The following is a 20,647-nucleotide window of genomic DNA, read 5'->3' on the forward strand; positions in this document are numbered from 1 at the left end:
GAAATAGGCCCCATCTCATCTTTACTAGGTTTATCCGGCCATGTTTACAATCAGTGTTACTCTTTTGTTGATTTTTGTTCAGGCTGAGTAAGGTGGAGGAAGGATCTGTATGCTGTATGTGCTCTGTAACTGAGTGAAAAACATCCCTGTTGAAATTTGAGAAGTAACAGTTACATACATATATATATATATATATATATATATGCATGTAATATATATTAAAAATTAATGAAAAAAAATAGTAGGCAAGTTAAGTGTGTTTAGGGCCCCAAAAAGACCTGTGCTGGCCCTTACTTTCTTTCCCATGATTAAATGTGGTAAATATGTGTAGACTTTGATATGTCCCCTTACTGAATAAAAGCAGTATCTTCAATTTCTGAATTGTTAAAAATGGAGTGAGAGAGAGCAAAAGAGAAAGAGGGCAGACTCAGAGACAGCTTTTAATGGCCTCACTGACAAGGCTCACAATGCAGAGGGAATAGCTTTGATAAAGAGCAGAAGTAGCCTTGATCCAGCAAGGCTACTTACAGAGAGCTTTTTGAGGAACTGGACATGCTTAATATACATTATCTCTCTCATTTATCATCACAGAGCTAGTGAAATGACAAGAGCGCACCCCCAAACCTTCCCAGAAGGAGAAGAGATGTCTCACAGGAAGATGGAGAAATTCTTTTATTGAAGCAAGCACCCAAAAAACTGCCTGCATCTCGTTGCAGCCGTCTAATTACGACAGCTTGTCAGGAACCCAAATGTAAACATGCAGAGTGTATTATAAAATCACTTAGTCTTCATTTGGGATGCTTTTAGAGGTAAACAGGCAGATGTGCATAGCAACAAGTGGCTTTAATAACACTGGATTGAGTCTTTGTGTTTGCTGGGATCACAGACTGAACATTTACACAGTGAGAGATTTTCATCTCCTGCATGACTTCAGTGGGACCTGCCAACACAACAGCCAATCTCTATCAGAGCATGGCTCTGGAACACTGAGGCTTGTGGCTTGTTGTTCTGTTCTTTATAAGTATATTGGCAGTCAATGTTTGAACATGAACATAAAAGGAGGCGTTTTGCGTAAGAATTATAATGTTTCTTCTTCATGTGCACATGGAGGCAATACACAATAAAGCTGAAAGATTAATAATGATACATACAAAAATACTGTCCAGTTAGTTATTTTCATGGCCTTTTGTCCCTTTTTAAAGAAGGCCTCAGGATGGCAATGTCAGAAATGGTCCTTACCAGAAAAAATACAGCATTGGTTATTTGGTCAACCCAGCATGCATTTCACATCAACTAGGATAGGACGATATGAGCCAGACTTACAACTGTTTTCACTCTACAGATGTTGTTACGACATCCAAAAAATGGAGACTTTTCAGGCAAGAAATTAATCATTTTGAGGTTGATTTATCAAGATTATTTGCTCCAATGTTTGAGATCTTTGAGATTTTTAAAATGGGTTGAGAAGCCAACAGAAAACTCTAATTTTACTTTTAACATTATCAAACAAAGAGAAATGTCCTCCCCTTGTTCTCGTAACGTCTTTGTACTCAGGCAATCACAGCTGAGTGCCCCTCTTTACTCTCATTACCAGAAGGGGGAGACAAAGGTCCTGCACTCCAGCTTTAAGGTAAAACAGATGATAAAGCAGTGTATGCTTTAGTGTATACACTGATTACATAACATAACCATGGCGTAAGCCCAGATTCACAGAATATATGTATAGCTGCCGCTCTTACACAGTGTGTTTTGACTGTAACATTTTGGTCACCTAAAAAAGTCTTGTTCAGCACTTGGTTGTACTAAAAGACCCTCTAAGGAGTCGGCTTTTCAGTTTTCAGTTCAGTTCAGTTTTAAGCTTGTTTTTCACCAGCGAAAATTAGCATTAGCATTATCACATTTAACCATAGACTGTAAATGCACTGTGCTAACCAAGCTAGCAGCTAACAATATGGTCAGCTCCACCCTCTCATCCAAATATGGTCACTTCTGGCTCCAAAAATCAAAGATGGCGACGGTCAAATCCAGGTAGAATCTATTTTGCTTGTTGTGGCTTCTTATTGTTATTTCGCACTTTAATATGATGCTGTCAGTGCACAAATGAATATGTACTTCCACTTACACGGAGGATGTCAGTTGAGTAGGCAGTCTTTCAGTGTGGCCCCGGACACATTTGCGTACACATTGCTAAAAGAATGTGGCCATATGCAGCCCAGACCTCCTCCGAATGTGGTCTGAGCGATAGGATCTCAATGCATCTTGGGTGCATTCACACCTGCACTTCGAGCTGTCCACTTGTGATCGGATCACCCAAGACGCATTTTAATGCAAAGTGTGAACAGGGCTTTTGATACCACAGCAATGTGTACATATGAACCTTCATCAAATGTTTCATTTGAAAGAGTTTTAGAGGCCTGAAGATGTGAAGATTAAAAGAAATATATATAGAGTGAAAGATTTTGTTTTTTAAAAAAAGTGTAAAATAAAATAACCTTTTTCTTTCTTATGCCTCAAATTATCCTGTGACCCTTCAGATGGATCTTGAAACCCATCTGGGGGTCCAGACTAGCGGGCTGGGAATCACTAAAAGAACTGAATCAAAAGCAACCCTTGGTTGTGGAATGAGAATCTGACTAATGTTCAAATCTTGCTCTATGAGATGAAGATGTTGCTGTGGCTGGCATACAGAAAACAGAAACTCAGAGTAACAACTAGCCAGGGGACAGATGTGTAAACACACGGATGGGAACGTAATGGAAAAATGCACCCTGATGAGCTGCCTGCTGGCAAGCAGCCAAAAAAAGTGATTGCATATTTTATAACAAGCTCTGTGTTTGAGAAAGGCTTGTGTCTGTGCTCTGACAGGGTGAGGAAATGTTAAAAATCTGAAAATGGCTCTTTATTACAAATTATCTTTAAATCAAAGAGGGTTTACAGTACATCTGTGGCAATCTGGTCAAGAAGGTAAATCTGCATAATAGATTCTACTTTGTACAGTAAGTACATTGTATGTATTACAATGTACTTACTACAAAGTAATACAATGTATTAAAAAAATTCTATATCAATCATGTAAATGCTCCAATGACAGATATCAGTATTGTGTTGCAGGCATATTTCATTATTTCTCCACACTTTTAGTGTTTTAGGCAGGTAGTATAAAACACTAAACTGACTAGAAACATCCAAACACCAAAATGTGCAACATTTTAGCATGGTTTGACATTAAGTCAGTATGGATGTCCATCTGTCCAACACTTTGGTTGTAGAGTGGGATATCGTAACATCCATTCTACCACACAGACTTGCTTGACATGCTGTGGATACCCAAAAGATGATTTGTAAAATTTTTGTTGACGCTCTGACCTTTTATCTAGTGCCACAATCAGGACAATGGACAAACTGCTATGCTACTTCATTGAGGAAATTTGTGGTCCCCTGTAGTCAGACAGAAGATATCTTATAAACAGATTATAATGGCCATCCAGTCATCTAATGTGCTGATCATGGAGCATTTAAGAATAAGAACAAATTCAAAGATGGTAAGTGCAAAATTTGACTATGTTCGATATTTAGTCCAACAGTTTAGTACTCTGTGGTGTAATGCACACTGTTACATCTAGCCCTGTGACAGTCTGATGACCTGTCCAGGTGTATCCACCTGTTGCCCACTATGAGCTGGGTTGAGCTTAACCCCCCCTTCAACCCTGCACAGGATAAGCAGGTATAGATGATAGATGGATGGATGATACTTTGGCTGTGTATCACTTGTAAAACATGTCAAACTTAATCAAACCATAAAGCAGTTATTGTCAATTTGTCCAGCTGATTGGGTCTTTTTCTTCTTTTAATACCATACAGAAGTTTCTTGTTATAACATACCAACTTATCAAAGTTTGTTTGAATGAGATACATTGATTTTGTGATATAACAATCTAAAATATGTTGTTATACCAAGATTTCTTTTTTGTAAACACTAGATAATTTGGTATCTAGTAATAAGTATGTCAAAATCACATGAAAATATCTTGTTATAATGTATGTATGTATGTATGTATGTTATAAATCTCATTTCTAAAAATCTCTTCTTTTTTGTCATTGTAGCAGTACAGAACAGTGACATTATATTACATAATTTTGGATGGTAAACTGACAGCTGACTGAGAGCAGAGCAGGGGCAGAGCAGTAGCGATGTGGAACATCACCTCTCTTGTGGGGAAGGAACCAGTTCTGGGACCAGATGTACAAACAATGTATACACACAAAAAACATGCATAAGCCATTTTCCACACATTAACTGGTATTTGAAAAGAAGAATGTACTGCAAGAATGTGAGCACCTGCATATGCACAGCTTTATAAATCTGATGAAAAGAATGTATGTGTACATTATTGGCTTTGTACAAACACGGTTTTAGTCATGAATCTACACAGAGTTTTATGTATCTGAACCTTGGTGTGTTAGGTCAAGGTGGTGCGGCACTAACTTTGGTGGTGTCAGTTGGGTGTTGGAATTGTCATGAGCCCCTGATACTGTAGATCCTTGGGGTTAGGTTTATATGCTTACTTGCTGGTGCACTGATGCAAATTCTGCACATCAAGCTCTGTGGCACTTAGCTGGCTTTGAAGCCTAAGCAGTGGATGCAGCCACAAATAGAGGACTATGCGATCTTTTTTGTCTTGGCAGCACCCAAAGGCTATGAAAACAGTCCTGCATGACCACAGCCACCACACACAGTAATGGAACCATCAGCCAAACAGCACGGTCAGCCATATAAATTCTAATCATGATGTAAAATCATTAGTCATGCTCATCGGTCATTTGATTCTGTTTTGTCTATGTGCTGTTCTTGATTTCAAATGGTGACTCACAGGCCAATTGGGCATATTGGACACTGCTAGTTATTGTATTGTTGTGTCAACGTGGCCTCCATATTGGAATAACTCAGAATGCATACAAATATATTAAAGGAGAAGGTCTATCCAATTTTCCAGACATTTATGTGTAATATATAATACTTTATTGATCAAAAATGATGGTTTTCATACTATGGTGAAAGAAGAGAAAGGTGTTTTTTTCTGTTGTTCTGGTAACTCACAAAAAGTGCTATTTAGCCAACCAAATCAATCATTTCATTAATCATTATGCAGATAGTCAGCACATATTGGCAAAGAGTAAACTATGGGAAAATTCATGGGAAAATCACTCAGCCTTTATGGGTCACAGTCAGACATCTGTTGTCTGCAAAGCTAGTGTTGCAAAATATCCCACTGCAGCCATTCATTAGAAAATGAGAATGTAACATAAATATGAAAGACAAAAGATTCTTTTGAAAGATATTTGCCAACTTCAAGTACATATTTATGCAGTAACACTCATGACGCCATTCAATTCAGTTTATTTAATATGAAATGCTTTTCAGGGAGTTCTGGGTATACATACAAACAATAAAACAGTAAAACATATTAAACAAAAAGCTTGTAGACTATTCTTGTGTAGACCTGTATCTTATACCAGATAGTGGCATCATAATACTGGAGGCAGCTTATGAACATTTTTGGATTGCCAGATGTGGATCCCACCTCCTCAAAGCCTTTGGTAGAACCCACCTAAACAGTTTGTGGGGATTAGCTTTGTCTCTGAATCTGTAATGCTTTGTAAAAATGTTAAAGTCAAGTTCATGGGGACTGTCAATAAACAGCAGTTTTTAATTCCTGCCACAAATTCTGGATATGGATTAATATTGTGACTCTGATTTGACCATTGCAGGTAAATATATCTTCCAAGGTGCAGTTCTGTCAGATCAGCTACAGACGGGTGACAAATTAAAGGATAAACCGGTACAGGCCTGAATGCTTGACCCCTACAGTGAGGGGATCTGATGGCTCTGTTATGCTGTGGGGGGCATTTTGCTGGCATGGTTTGGGTCCACTTGTCCCCCAAGAGGGAAGAGTCACTGCAAATCAATACAAAGTTGTTCTGAGTGATCACCTTTGTCCTATGATGAAACATTTCTATCCTGATGGGAGTGGTCTCTTCCAGGATGACCAAATTCACAGGGCATGAGGGATCACTGAATGGTTTAATGAGTATGAAAATGATGTGAATCATATGCTATGGCCTTCACAGTCACCAGATCTCAACCCAGTCGAACACCTATGGGAGATTTTGGACTGACGTGTTAGACAGCGCTATCAACCAGGTTGATCCATCCAGGTTAATATGGTGAAGTTGTTTGTAATAAAGCAGCCCTTATGAATGAATCCTGAGCTCCATCAGAGCTGTCAGGACATTTTTATTTTTAAGATCAGCCTACCACCCCATACCCACTCAATCCCCCCAATGTCTGACTAAAGATTTCTCCATTGATATCATTCAATATAAATTCAATATCATTCACTGCCTTGTGGATTTGGTCCATAGAGTCATTTCCTGTATCTGTGTCACATGGGTTTTGTCACTGCCCCATCCTTTTAGGAGACTAGCGACAGGTCCTGAGTCTGTTCACTCCAAGTGAATGTGAAGTGAACTTGAACACAGATCATTACTGTTTCTTTCGCCCCATAGTCGCCAAAGTAAATATCGGACCCATTTTTCAAGTCATATATCTTCTGAAGATTTCAACACTAAAATGACATTTTGGGGGGACAGGATGGGGGACAATTATTTCAGGACTTAGCACACCTACAGAGCGCACCTTTCAACACCATGGACAATGCCTCAGCAGATGAAAAATTATATTTTGTCTCCCAGTTTCCACCCAGGTATTTGTCAGTGTGCACAAGGGCAGGCTGCCGGCTAAATGATCAACTGTGACACATTCTCTGCCAGCTTTTTTTTTTTGAACAGAACAAGGTACAAATATCTTTGTTTCCTATGAATAACTTGATAGACTATAACATTAAAAAAAAAAAAAACTTTAAGTTACATCTTCACCAGGGTTGCCAACTTTGGATACCTGGCTGTAGTGAGATTTTGATGCCATGGGCTTAATCACGCGTACGTGCACGCGCACACACACTTAATCACGTGCTCATACTTGGGTTTATCAGGTCTTAAAACAGTATGCAGTTTACATATGTGGTGGGAGTGGGAGCACCACAATAGTAGACATACACTAACCCAATAAAGGGCAAACAGGTTTGTTCACTAATGAAAGTCAAAGATGTGTTGTTTCCAATATCAAAACTACAACACTAAATCTACACGACCACACTCACACACAAACACACACACATGTGCACACTCGCTCAGCCAAATATATACATCCGTGTTCTTCACTATTTTTTTCATGTGTGTCACACTGGCAGGACAATTGCAGGCCCGTAATAATCCCGTCCAATCATTTCATTCGGCCCAAATGAAAATAAGCTCCCAGAAGTGAAAAGCACTGATGGATTTCTATGCATCGCTGCGGCTCCAGGTCAGACACTGAGCCGTCTCTGTGCCTTGGTGCTGCTCTTCACTCTGGGACTTGGTTCAGAGCTGCGTGTCCAACTCTCTGATGGACTGGTGACTGAGGAGGTTTTGGAGGCGGACAATGAAAGACATGATATCCTTCGAATTCAAGCAAGGAGATGGGACACTCAGAGGTGGTTCTGTTTACTGTTTACTATTTACTAAAGATTGTTGTGCCTTGAGAGGAAGTTGTGTGTGTGTATATGTGTGTGAGTGCAGTATTAAGCTGTTAAACTGTTGTGTGAACTGGCAGGGTTTTTTTGTTTTTTGTTCCTTTTCCAGAACATTGCATACCCCAGCTTTAATACAGGGATGAGCACAGGCATACATTTCCTTGTCTTTCTTGACATCATTAAACAAGTTGCAGAAAAAGGGAAAATGGACATGGATGCCTGCTAAAAACAAATGCTTGACGATTTTTGTTTTAGATGGACAACGTTACCTTTTCAGTGAGGCTTTGTAAAATACATAACTATGTATTGTGATGGCCTAAAAGTGATTCATTTATATATATTTTAAGCTACTATTATTGGCTGTGTCTGTTACAGCAGATAATTTGATATGTTGGTGATATTACTGATGTCCTCTCTAGAAAATACTTTTGAGAAAATTCCATGCTTGTGGTCCTCCGTGAAGTTGTAATGAGATCTTGGCCCTACTGTGCCTGTATCTGTGCTAGACTGCAACCTCCTGTGTCCCTGTGTGCTGGACTATGACCCAGCACCCACTGTCTGCTTCTCATAATTTCTGATTTCAGTGATACTTACGTATATTGTCTACAAAGACAATCCACAACATGAGTTTGCTGGACTAGTGAATATGATTCAGTTTGGTTTAACAAAGATAAGATTACAGAAAAAGAAAGAAAAAGATGAGTGAGAACCAGCTGACCATTCCATAGCCTATCATCCTGTCTAGACAGCACCTTGATATCAGCCCCTGGAGAATACATTTTCATTTCCAACATAACACTTTCCTGCATGCCACCATAAAATACTTACCAAATGTGTATTTCAATTTCAATTTCAGTTTTGTTTCGAACATGTTAAAAGGAAAAAACAAAATAAAATATAATATAATTATAATAATAATCATAATATAATATAATCCACTGGATAATCCTGTGGATCCACTGCTGACAATAGCCCCCAACAATATACTGTTTCCTCCTGTTTGAGTAACCAAAAACTACCCAGATGTTATGGGGAATTACTTAGCTTTTTTTTAATGCAACTACACTCATTACCTGTTTTTAAAGATTAATATCTTCTAGGAACCAATAGACTCAGGGCTGAGTGCCACAAACCAGGATTTTTGGACAATTAGAAAAATAAATATCACCAACCTTCTCCTTAAAGTTGAGCTTAGTTTGGTTGAAGAGTGAGCATTATTAGACATCTGCATGGCTGACATATAACCATTGCTTTAACAGAATTCAAAAGATTATGCTTTAACATATTCAACAGGGTCTCCTGGAAGCATTTCTTAGCATAAGCTGTTCAAAAACAGTTCAAAAGTGAAATACAAGTACAAGTACAAGTACAAATGAGATGCCACTTTTTTCTGTCTACTTTATTCTACTTTATTTTACAGGAAAGGTACTTTATATAATTACATAACATTAAAAGAGTTGTGGTTATGTGGTAAATTAGTTGCAATGTTGTTGTGAGAGCACTAGAAAGGTTGGCCATAAAAGTGTCTATAAGCAAATCTTGTCCTACAAAGTACTACTGTACATACATCAGCAGGGCTTTTATAATTATGAATTAGTGTTTTAGAAGAGCAGCTCTGTATAAAAAGTGTCAATATTACAACAGTGTCACTATTCCAAAGTGTTGCTTTTGAAGTGAGATGAAAGCGGTCATCTATTGTCTGCGCTTGTTCAGTAAACATCTATTCAGAGATGTTGACTTTCTGCCACTGAAACTCAAACAAGTAAAATGTGAGTGTTGCTTGCTCTTCCACGCCCCGCTGACGCCTTCCCATTATGACCGCCAGTAACTCAACTGGGAATAAGATTTTCAAAGAGCGACACTGAAAGGGGATTTCTCAAGCAGGGTTACAGAGGCCAACACATCAATGAGTGAGGGTGTGTGTTGGGCTCCTCAGAAACCATACATCACTGATACTGACAGCAGGTAGAATGGGTTTTCAGATGCTTTGGGAGTCATTCACTCTGTTCTTGAATTCTGCAGTCTATGTTTGTCCCCTCTTTGCCCCATCCACTTCTGACTTTCTTCTGAGCAGACATGACAGCACAACAAACACAGCCGGAGGATACTGCCCATAGCATTACCACCTAGTCTGTCATGATGGAAAACTGAAGAAGCAATTACTTGTTTCACAAATAATATCAATTATAATAGAAGTCATTTTAACTAACTGGTGGGGTTGAAATAATGGAAATTCCTGATGTCAGAAGGCTGGAAATTAAACTGCGGTAAAAAGCAAGGCAGCTGGCACCCACAAAACCTTGCTGAGCAGAACCACTTTCTAGGGTTTCATGGGAAGAACTCTACATTGCCTTGTTTCAGTGAGGTCATTAAGGTGGCCTTAGGGGTGAATATTACTTTTCTTTGTCCACGAACAGACAAACATATTTCAGGGTTAGAGAGGGTGTAATTATTGAGGGTAACCTTGGGGATAAAATATGAAATAGAGTTACAAAAGGCAGAGTCAGACATGAATAACCCTTGGTCCAATGGTAACTTGATGGAAATAAGCCACAGCTGACTCTAAAATGTCATCTACTTTATGCCACCAGTAACATAACTTCTAATAGTGGCTTCTGCTTTGCATTGGTCACCAACCGGAAGTTTTGTGTGGGGATGGATTACAAGTTAGTACTTTTTGTGACCACAATTCAATATCATAACATTAGGAGGGTGACTGCTACAAAGTAAACTGACATTATTTAGTGGAAGAATAGATGATAGTGAATTACCCAAACCACCTCTTAATGTAGCTTAACTGGATTTATGTTTGTCATCATGTTACCACTAATAGGGGAGGGACGGGACAAATGTTTTTTGTATTTCCCTCTATGCACAGAGATGCATTTATTTAGAGTAACCATATTTTTTATTGTGAACAACATACACAGGTCCTCCACCAATACCAACCGTTTTTTTGTTTTGTTTTGTTTTGTTTTTCTTTTTGGATAAATGAGTCAGATGCAGTCAGGGCGGAAATTGACAGTGCACATTGCTACTTTTGCCCCTTGGGATGAAAGTAATACAGGCACAGGACGAAAGTAATGGTAGGATAAATTGACCACAAAGCAAGTACTCAGTATTTCTATCATATAACGCTTATTAATGTTTCAGTTAGTCCCACAAGCAAATGACCATGTTACTCTCAAATCTATTTATCATGATTAATCATGAACAATTGTATGAAATTGGTCCAATGCATCAAACTCACCTTAGTGCATAATCACCATTTTCTCTTGTGAATAACAATGGGTTAGAATTTAAGATGTTTAAACTGACACAAATCCTTACCCATCACATGCACTCCATCTTCAAATTGTGTGTGTTCCTCTCCTTCTCATTAACAGCAAAGTCATGGGCATAGGCCCTTTCCAAAAGACAATTTGATTTGTCATAGAGGGGTAAACAGATGTAACCATATAGAATAATCATTCTTTAATGGTTACACCTGTGTTTACCCATTCATGACAAGTCAAAAATGTCTGCAGTGATAAGGGCCTGTTATCCTATCAATGTCAGTTGTAGCCTAGGCTATAGGCCTAGACACAAAGATAATCAATTAAATAGTTAGGCTTTATTCAAGTGAGGTTATTCCAGAGAACTTTTTTACCATTAACCTATTAATGTCAGTTTTACTGACACAAATGTAATCAATTAATCCATAGTAAAAGCACAAAAATCAAGGAAAATGACCAAATCAACAAAAGCTGAGCAAGTTAGCAAAATCGGGCACTTTAGTTGCCCTACCACTGCAGTAAATACAGTAGCCTAAAGACGCTTTATCAGCTTTGATTAGGCTGCCATAATTACTGTAGTAAAAGTGCAACTGAATTTAAAAAGGTGAATGGCTTCCCTGCAGTCAAGACGCATCACTTATGAAATGCTCTTGGTGGGATAGGACACCGTGGAAAGAATGACCATGTAGGGCTCTATATGTGAAAACAAGAACCTTAAATTAAATCTTAAACTTGATGGGAAGCCAATGTAAAGCTGATAAGATGGGTGTGATGTGAGTCTTCCTGCTGTACCTGGTCAACAGCCTTGCAAGACACCATTTGTAGACGGTCCAGGGACAACTTGCTGAAGCCGGTGAAAAGGGAATTACAGTAGTCCAGCCGGGATGATAAAAAAGCATGAGTAATCATCTCTAGCTCAGGTTGTGATACAACAGATCTGATTTTGGTATTGTTTTTTGGTATTGTTTGGTATTGTTATTGGTATTGTTTTTATTCACTCTTGCAGTTGTGGCAGATACAGATGCTGTCTCCCTCTGTGCATGTGACCACTCTTCACGGAACACGTACTGTGACGTGGTACCCCGCAGCACTTCTCAAGCCTGTAACCCTACCAATCCACCAGGTATTGCAGCCTATGACCACAGTGGCGCACATCCAGCAGCCACCAGACCATGCAGGCAGGATTGTTGTTGATCATCACAAATTTTCACAAATGAAACCCTCCTTGGCGCACTAGATGTCCTACCAACATCTCTGTTTTTAAAGGTTTTTAGCTTTATTGGCCCCTGCATAGTCAATATTATACGCCGCTCTCTGTCCCCAGTTACTTTAAGCAGGCTATTGTTCAACCTCTGTTGAAGAAACCAAACCTGGACCCCTCCCTGCCAGAGAACTACAGGCTCATTTCAAAACTCCCTTTCTTTTCCAAAATTTTAGAAGAGGCTGTTGAAAAGCAACTTGTTCAAATACTGGAATTACACAGGGTGTTTGATAAATATGGTTTCTGTTAACTGTACTCCACTGAAACAGCTCTCCATAAGATCTCAAATGATATTTTAATGGCTGCAGATGCCAAAGATTGTTCAGTTTTGATTTTGGACCTTAGCGCAGCATTCAACACTGTGGACCACCACATTTTAATCCACAGACTGAATCACTGGGTGGGCATTTCTGGGACTGCACTGGAGTGGTTCTCCTCCTACATTACAGATAGGTCTTGTCAGTCAGTCTCTGTAGGTGTATTTGTATCAGACACTGCAGCTTTGCAGATCCCTGGTGTCCCCCAGGGATCTGTCTTGGGACCCATTTTATTCTCCATATACATGCCACCACTAGGACAGATTATCAGTAGTTTTAGCAACATCCCCTACCATTTGTACACTGATGACATCCAGTTGTATTTTTTATTTAAACCTGATGAGCTTCATAAACTCTCTGTACTGAACAACTGTTTAAATGCAATTAGCAACTGGATGGCAAATCATTTTCTGCAGTTAAATGCAGATAAAACTGAATTCTTGATTTTTGGTCCTGAAAATCTTCACTCATCGATCAGACAGAACCTTGGTGCCTTATTCTTAATCTTCTCGGTCCTGTCTACGTAATCTTGGTATGACTTTTGACCAATCCATGAGTTTTGATGCTCACATTAAGACACCGGCTTGATCATATTTCTTTCACCTAAGAAACATAGCCAAACTTAGGTCTGTTGTGTCAAGAAATGAAATGGTGATACTAATACATACTAATACAGTTTTTGTCTCATCACGTTTGGACTACTATAATTCTCTTTTTACCTGCCTTAATAAATCTTCCTTCATCGCTTACATACAGTCCAAAATGCTGCTGCTAGGCTCTTGACATGATCCAACAGATGGTCACATGTTATACTTATTTCAACCTCACTGCACTGCCTTCCTGTTAATTTTAGAATTTGGTGCTCACTTATAGAGCCCTACATGGCCAGGCTCCACAGTATATTATGAACCTTCTACACCTTCACACCTTAAGCCAAGCTCTCATATATTGAGAAAGGACTGTACCTACCCTGGTATCCGAGGTATCCAGCTCCATGATGAATTGATGGGCTGGATTTAGTTGAATGAGGACCGGAGCTGAGATAAAATGACACTTTAGCTTGTTGAAAGCTGTCTCAGCTTCCAGAGTCCACCGGAAAGGAATGGAGGTGGAGGTGAGGGCTTTGAGCAGGGCATCAATACAGCTGTAGTTGTGGATGAACCTTCCGTAGAAGTTTGCAAACCCCAGGAGGCACTACAGCCATTTTAATTTGGTTGGTGCTGGCCACTCTGACACATAAGAAATCTTGATGGGGTCCATTTGCATCTGACCCTGTGCAATAATGTACCCTAGGAAGGACACTAAGGGGACATGAAATACACACTTCTCTGCTTTAGCATATAACTTATTTTCAAGGAGGCGTTGGAGTACTAGGCACACATGTTGCTCATGCTCAGCGAAGGACTGGGAGAAGATCCATCCAGGTAGACAAAGATAAAGCAGTTGATCATGTCTCGGAGGACGTCATTGATCAGAGCCTGGAGCACAGGCTCATTTGGTTAATCCAAATGCGGATGAGGTAGTATGCGTTGCGCAGGTCCAGTTTTGGAAAGACAGTGGCTCCATGGAGGGAGGCAAAACCAGAGCTGATGAGAGGCAGAGGGTACTTGTTTTTAATGGTGAGGTTTTTCAAACCCCAAAAGTCAATGCAAGGTCTCAAAGTTCCATCTTTTTTCCCCACAAACAAAAAAACAGCACCCACAGGAGAAGTTGAAGGTCAAATAATACCTGCAGATAGGGAGTCCTGTATATGCTTCTCCATTGCCTCACACTCAGATCAAGAGAGGTTGTAGAGTCGACTGATGGGGAGAGGATCACTGAGCAGGGGGTCGATGGCGCAGTCATATGGATGGTGTGGCAATAAGAACAAAGCGCGATGTTTGCTAAAGACCGGGGCAAGATCATAATAAATCTCTGGGACAGAGAGTAACTCAGGAGGCTCCAGCAGGGGCATTGACTCAGTTGTAGCAGGGGTTGGGGCAGAATACAAACAATTAGAGTGACAAAAAGTGCTCCAGGAAGTTATCTTACCCAAGGTACAATTGATGTGTAGGTTGTGGATCTTGAGCCAGGGGTAGCTGAGCACCAGCGGAGTGTGTGGACAGTCCATTATGTGAAAGCTGATTACCTCCTGATGATTACCAGAAAGCAACAGAGTAACAGGAAGTCTCACTCCACTTTTCGGTCAATAAAACTTTTGTCAGCTCTGGAGTCAATGAGGGAAGAGAGGGGTAATGACTGGGAGCACCACAAGCAGGTAGCATCGAGTTGTGGCTGAGAGGGAGATCAACAGGCTGCTCAGCTCATCAGTATCTCTCGCAGTACTGATGAGACTACTGTCTCATTTAACAACGCTCAGCTTAACATTAGAAATGGAGCCAGAGAATGTAATTTTATTTATTTTGTTTTATTTATTGAAAGAAATTGAGATGCTTCACCACCGTATCTCAGGCTGAGAGAGGACCATGGCCAGGTAAATAACATTGTACAGCGCTGTGTACTTTTAGCCAATAGTAATGTTAACCTTTGCTAGCTAACTTAACAGTTTGTCAACATAGTTTATATGGCTAATGTTGTTTAACTTTGACAATATAATTTCATATTTAAAATAACCCTAACCTTACTTTATTATTAAAAAATGTTCTTGTCATTAATCAGCTAAAACAGGTTGAATAGACAGATATAAATAAAATATAAAAAATATTCTAGGGAAATTGACAGGGTACATCTTGCTACTCAATATATATCAACATGCCACAACCTGAGGGACAGTTAACCTGTCTGTATATATATAATTAATAAATAGCAATCTTAGTGTTGTGTTATTGTTTATATACTATTACTGTGTGTTAAGGCTGTATGTGTTGCCTGTGCTGTTTGTCCTTTTCCTGGGATTTTATTTAGTGTTTCTGTTTCTTCTTAGTGTATTGGTTGTTTTCTATGTCTTTATGTTAATAAATCCCATGGTTTTGGTATTTTAAAAGGTGTTGTTAGAGTTTTACCTTGGATCAATGGTGGAGTGTTGTTCACCCCATAGGGCCGACTAAGGGTGAGGTGTAACATTGTGTACTGTGCAAATATTTGGACTAATTGTATTTTGATGCTTTGACAATATTGTTTTGAACCTTCACGTCGATAGATAGATAGATAGATAGATAGATAGATAGATAGATAGATAGATAGATAGACAGATAGATAGATAGATAGATAGCCTTTAAGCGGGAGCAGCTGTGGCTCCAGAGGTTGAGCAGAATGTCGACCAATCAGGTCGGTAGTTCGATCCTGGGCTCCTCCAGTCCACCTGTTGAAGTGTCCTTGGGCAAGACTCTGAACCCCAAATTGCTCCCAAAGACTGTGGCATTGGTGTATGTGTGTGTGTGTCTGTGTGTGTGTGTGCGTCTGTGTGTGTGTGTGTGTGTGTGTGTGAATGAGCATTATAAATGATTCTTGATGAGCAGGTTGGCACGTGGCATGGCAGCCTCTGCCATCAGTGTATGGATGTGTGTGCAAATGGTTGAATGTTGGCATGTGTTGTGAAGCGCTTTATCCTTGAAGATGGAGGGTTCCTGTGCTTCACCCACTCCTCCTTATCACGTCCCTACAAGAGGCCAGTACAAGATTTGGGAGCCCAGCACTTCAACATCCATCATTCCGGGGCATGCTCCATTTTAGAGCATGCTTTTGGGATGATGAAGACCAGGTTCTGGACCATCTACCGGCAAGCACTGGAGGTGCACTACACCTTTGTACCTCAAATAAGTAATCACTCAACACGATTTTATAGAATACTGAAGAAAAGTAAATCAAACAGGATGAATTATTTTTTCAGGAGGTATAGTTTCTGTCTTTTTTACCATTTCAGGTTATCAGAAATGGTTAACAGGTTAGCAGCATGTGCCATCCTCCACAACATCTGTGTTGGGGCTGGTGACATTGTGGCCTCGGAGAATGAGCATGATGAGGAAGTGGAAGAGGATGAGGGAAGAATGGGATGGCGACAGTCAGTGGTGCTCCCTGTCATAACCAGCTGTCTGCAGAGGTGTCTGCCCTGGAGGGGGTATGCACCGACCATGATTATTTATAACAGGCAAGTAAAAGAATTGTAAATCTGAGTCATATTTATTTAAAATGTTCCGTGGAACAGTTTTGCCTGTTGAAATATTTTGTGGTGAGATTTTATTTTTTTATTTTTTTTTTCAAAATAACATTGTGAAGTAGTATTTTGTATGCACTGTCTTTTATTCTTGACTCTTTCTGAAAACACCTCAGTGACATGGCAGCAGTCAATTGTCTCAGCCCTGCAAACCCAGCCGATGGACAATGCAGTGGACAGTGGAGAGATGCATCCCCAAACACACTCTGGAGGCCATCCAAGATGATGTCCCACTGACAGAGGACATCAGGGTCTTTATTGTGGCAGACCATCCAGGTCCAGCAGCACCACCTGGGACTCCCTACTCAGCTAAATACACTATTATTATTATTATTATTATTATTATTATTATTATTATTATTATTATTATTATTATTAATTTCATTTATAGAATTGAATTTCTGATTTTTTAAAGGACCCGCAGACACCCTGCTATTCCAATTCTTATTATTTATGTTGTAAATAGTTGTTAAGACGGTTGTAAATTAAATAAACAATGCATTTAACAATTATTTCACCTCATTCCATTCAATACTCAATTCAGTTTTTATATTCATTCAGTATTTTTTTTATTTTTCAAGTAATCTCTTGAGTAGAGAGAGGAGCCTGTCCGTTCTCTCTTTGCTCTCCTGTGCTCTCCTCTCCTCTGGCTCACTCTGCTACCTCATGTCTTCCTTCATGAGCTGAAGAAGCCTATCCTCTCTCTCATTTTCTCTTAAGTGGCTTTGGCTGGCTTTCCTTCTCCTCCTCCTCCTGGTCATCCACTGCTGTATTTGGCCCTGGTGTGTCCTCAGGGATGGAGGCAATTAGGACAGGGGGTGTGGTGAAATGCCTCCATCCCAACACCTCATCCACGAGGACAAACCACAGACAAGTAGCAGCAGTGGGTTTCCCCCTCTCCTGCCCCTGGACTCAATCATGGCAGTTAACAACAACAGCAGCAACAACAAAACAAATTTCAGCAAAAGTGTGTCTATTAACTTTTATAATTATAACAAATATGATTTCAATTTAAAATCACTTGTACATACTTTTGTTTTGTTTTTTTTTACTCCAGAATTGACCTAATCACAGAGAGAAATTAAGAGAAAAGGGAAATACTTATCAATCATGTTAACACAGGGGTGAAAATTTAGGCAGATTGTAAAAAGTGACACAGCAGGATATACACAAATTCTTTACTTGGAAGCCCTATTTTGGGTTAAAGAAAAAAGGTAACAGTCACAGCTTCCTGCAACAGCACTACAAAAACATAACAAAGAAAAAGGTATCGCCCCATCTACTGGTTGTCTTATTATTATGGACTTTGTATAGGATGAGGGCTGTAAGTACAAGATGAAGATCAGATGGAGATATTACTGTAAGGTGCTGCAGCTGTGATTGTGGTTGCACCCAGAGCTGTGCTGTGCGGTTAGAGGCACAGGGTATTACAGTAGCTGGGTGTGCTGCTGTTGACGTCATAAGGAAGTGCCAAGCTGTTTGGAGATCAGGCTGGCTGGACTCCAACTGCTTTGCAGCGTGCAGCAATATTTTTCCCCAAGGCACTGAGGAACTGAGGCTGAGGCAGTGTTAAATGGTATGTGTGAACTATGTTATGGGGAATTATGTTAATGTGGGCTGCTAGTGGGCTGTGGGGTGAAGTGTGCAAAAGGCTGATTGAGTTTTACATGTATTTATACTGTGAAGGTGCAGGGATGCAGTGACGCCCACCTGCATTTCAAGCTCTAGGAGCAACAGCTTCATGACCTGTATGTGTTTTGGAGTGTGTATATTATGTGTATATATTATATGTTATGATTTATTGGTTGGCTTATTGAATATGTTATATGTCCTTTGATGTTTTAAGGGGGAGTTGGAGTGGAGTGTCTGTTAAAACCTGAAGACCTCTGTCACTGTTTTAGTAGGATGTTGTGTTGTATTGTAAACTGACTCACCATAAAAGATATAGCAGATGCGTTTCAAGTTGTGATACAAATAAACTGTGCATGTTGAGGAATCTGTTGCGGGCATTTGCATTTGTTGGGGGGGACTATTCTGTGATAACGTTACATTACAAATGGGCTATTGTTGCCTTACCTCAAAGCTAAGTTTTTGGCCCCAGTGAAGAGGTGATCTCGTTGCCCCCTCAGTTTGATCATTTTAGCAGTATGCTCCTTGCTCCCTAAGTTTTGCTTCACACCACCAAACAAAAACAATTTAAGCAGCAAAATAACCAAACTGGTCTCAGCCCAACACCAATTCATCATCCGTGCCGCCCACGTTCCAGGCTACAAAAATTCCATTGCTGACTCCCTCTCCCATTTTTCATTTCAGAAATTCAAATCCTTGGCACCAGAGTCAGATCCTTATCCAATACTGGTCCCTCCATTTTCAGCCTCAGTCTTCACCTAAACCCTCAGCTTCTCTACCTGGTCACCACATGGCAACAAGCAATCATAAATATAGTCTTGCTCCCAAAACTCTTTCACCATACTATTTGGGACGGTACTGTTTCGAAACCTGCCATACAGCACACAGTCTACCATTTCCATCCACTGACATCGTAACGTTAATCAACTTCATTACTTACACTCACTCAGTTCTCTAAATCAGAACATCCACTATCCAAATGTACCTGAGTGGTATAAACTTCCTCATCAAACTGCTTTCCAGAGCTCTAGCCCCTTCCATTTCTCACCCCCATGTCAACATGTTAATCAAAGGCTTAAGAAACTCCACTGGCACCACAACATTTACCCCTGACAGCAGACCTCCTCACCCATTGTATCCAAACCCTTCTTACAGGATAGTTATCCCCATCCATCAGCTCAACCCTCGAAGCCATGTTCCTCCTCACATTCTTGTTTTTTTTTTACATTGCTCAGAATTCACGATCTCCTTGTCTACTTATGACCCATCATGGCACATTAGCCTCTCAGATATTTCTATCCACTCACCAGACATCCTCAGATTTAACCTCAAACAAAGCAAAACTGACCAGCTTGGCCTCTCTTTCCCCATTTTTCTCTTCTGTTTATACTCGTACCTGAGCCCTTTTGAACCCATTCAAACTTACATTAACCAGATTGACCCTCTTCGTCCCTCCCCTCAACCCCAGTCATCCCGCCGCAATCGACTCTCATCCTATTTTTTTCCCCCAAATCTTCTTGCCAATCCCAATAAACTATTCTTAAAATACCACACAAATGGCATAGTCTTTGTTAGTGAAATGGAGTCAGTCAGCCGCACTCTCTCACTAATTCAAAATCTGTGCCTCATTAATCCAAATCACCTGTGCCTCTCGAAGCCATTCACCTGTACATACCTATATAGATGTGTCTAACCATTTCCTCTCCCGTTCATCTCAGTTTTCTCAACCCTCCCCCCCAAATCCCATTTTCCTCTTCTCTCTCTTCTCAGTGGGTGACACGGTGGCTCAGTGGTTAGCATTGTAACCTCACAACAAGAAAGTCCTGGGTTCAAACTCCAGCCATCCCGGGTCTTTTCTGTGGTGAGTTTGCATGTTCCTAGACACTCCAGCCTTGACTCCACTCCAACTTGCCCCCATTCAATCGGCCCACTTTCATCTCTCCCCTCGTCCCCTATCATCCCACCATACATGACCTTGACCAACCTCTGGCTCCCATTCATCCTCCCCGGCGATTGACCCTCTTTGTCCCTCCCCTCAACCCCAATCATCCCACTGCAATTGACCCTCATCCTATTTTTTTTTCCTAAATCTTCTTGCCGATCTCAATGAACTATTCTTAAAATACCACACGAATGGCGTGGTCTTTGTTAGTGAACTTCGGGTTAACATTAGCCGTGTAATCAATCCCAACATTACTACTGGACTTTGAAAGTGATATTCAATTGTCTGAAAACCAAGCAGGGTTCACATCCTGTCTAAATTTGTCCACCTCTTTATGTACGTAATATAAGGTATAAATTATCTATAAAATCAACACAATCCTGGTAAGATATAAGTCAACCTTTTTAACCTCCTTAAATTTGAAAGTATGGAGAGCCCT

At 40.1% G+C, this 20,647-nt stretch overlaps 1 long non-coding RNA gene across 1 annotated transcript; it reads right to left on the minus strand.

Annotated features, from left to right (window-relative positions):
- Positions 1–17,188: 17,188 nt before the first annotated feature.
- Positions 17,189–18,907, minus strand: LOC121880554. The gene is made up of 3 exons (XR_006091592.1): positions 18,714–18,907; positions 17,669–17,701; positions 17,189–17,543 (listed from the first exon to the last, which is right to left on the minus strand). It is a non-coding gene; the product is annotated as an uncharacterized LOC121880554 (long non-coding RNA).
- Positions 18,908–20,647: the final 1,740 nt, after the last annotated feature.

The sequence above is a fragment of the Thunnus maccoyii genome, chromosome 16, assembly GCF_910596095.1.
Source record: "Thunnus maccoyii chromosome 16, fThuMac1.1, whole genome shotgun sequence".
In the NCBI taxonomy this organism is placed as follows: Eukaryota; Metazoa; Chordata; class Actinopteri; order Scombriformes; family Scombridae; genus Thunnus; species Thunnus maccoyii.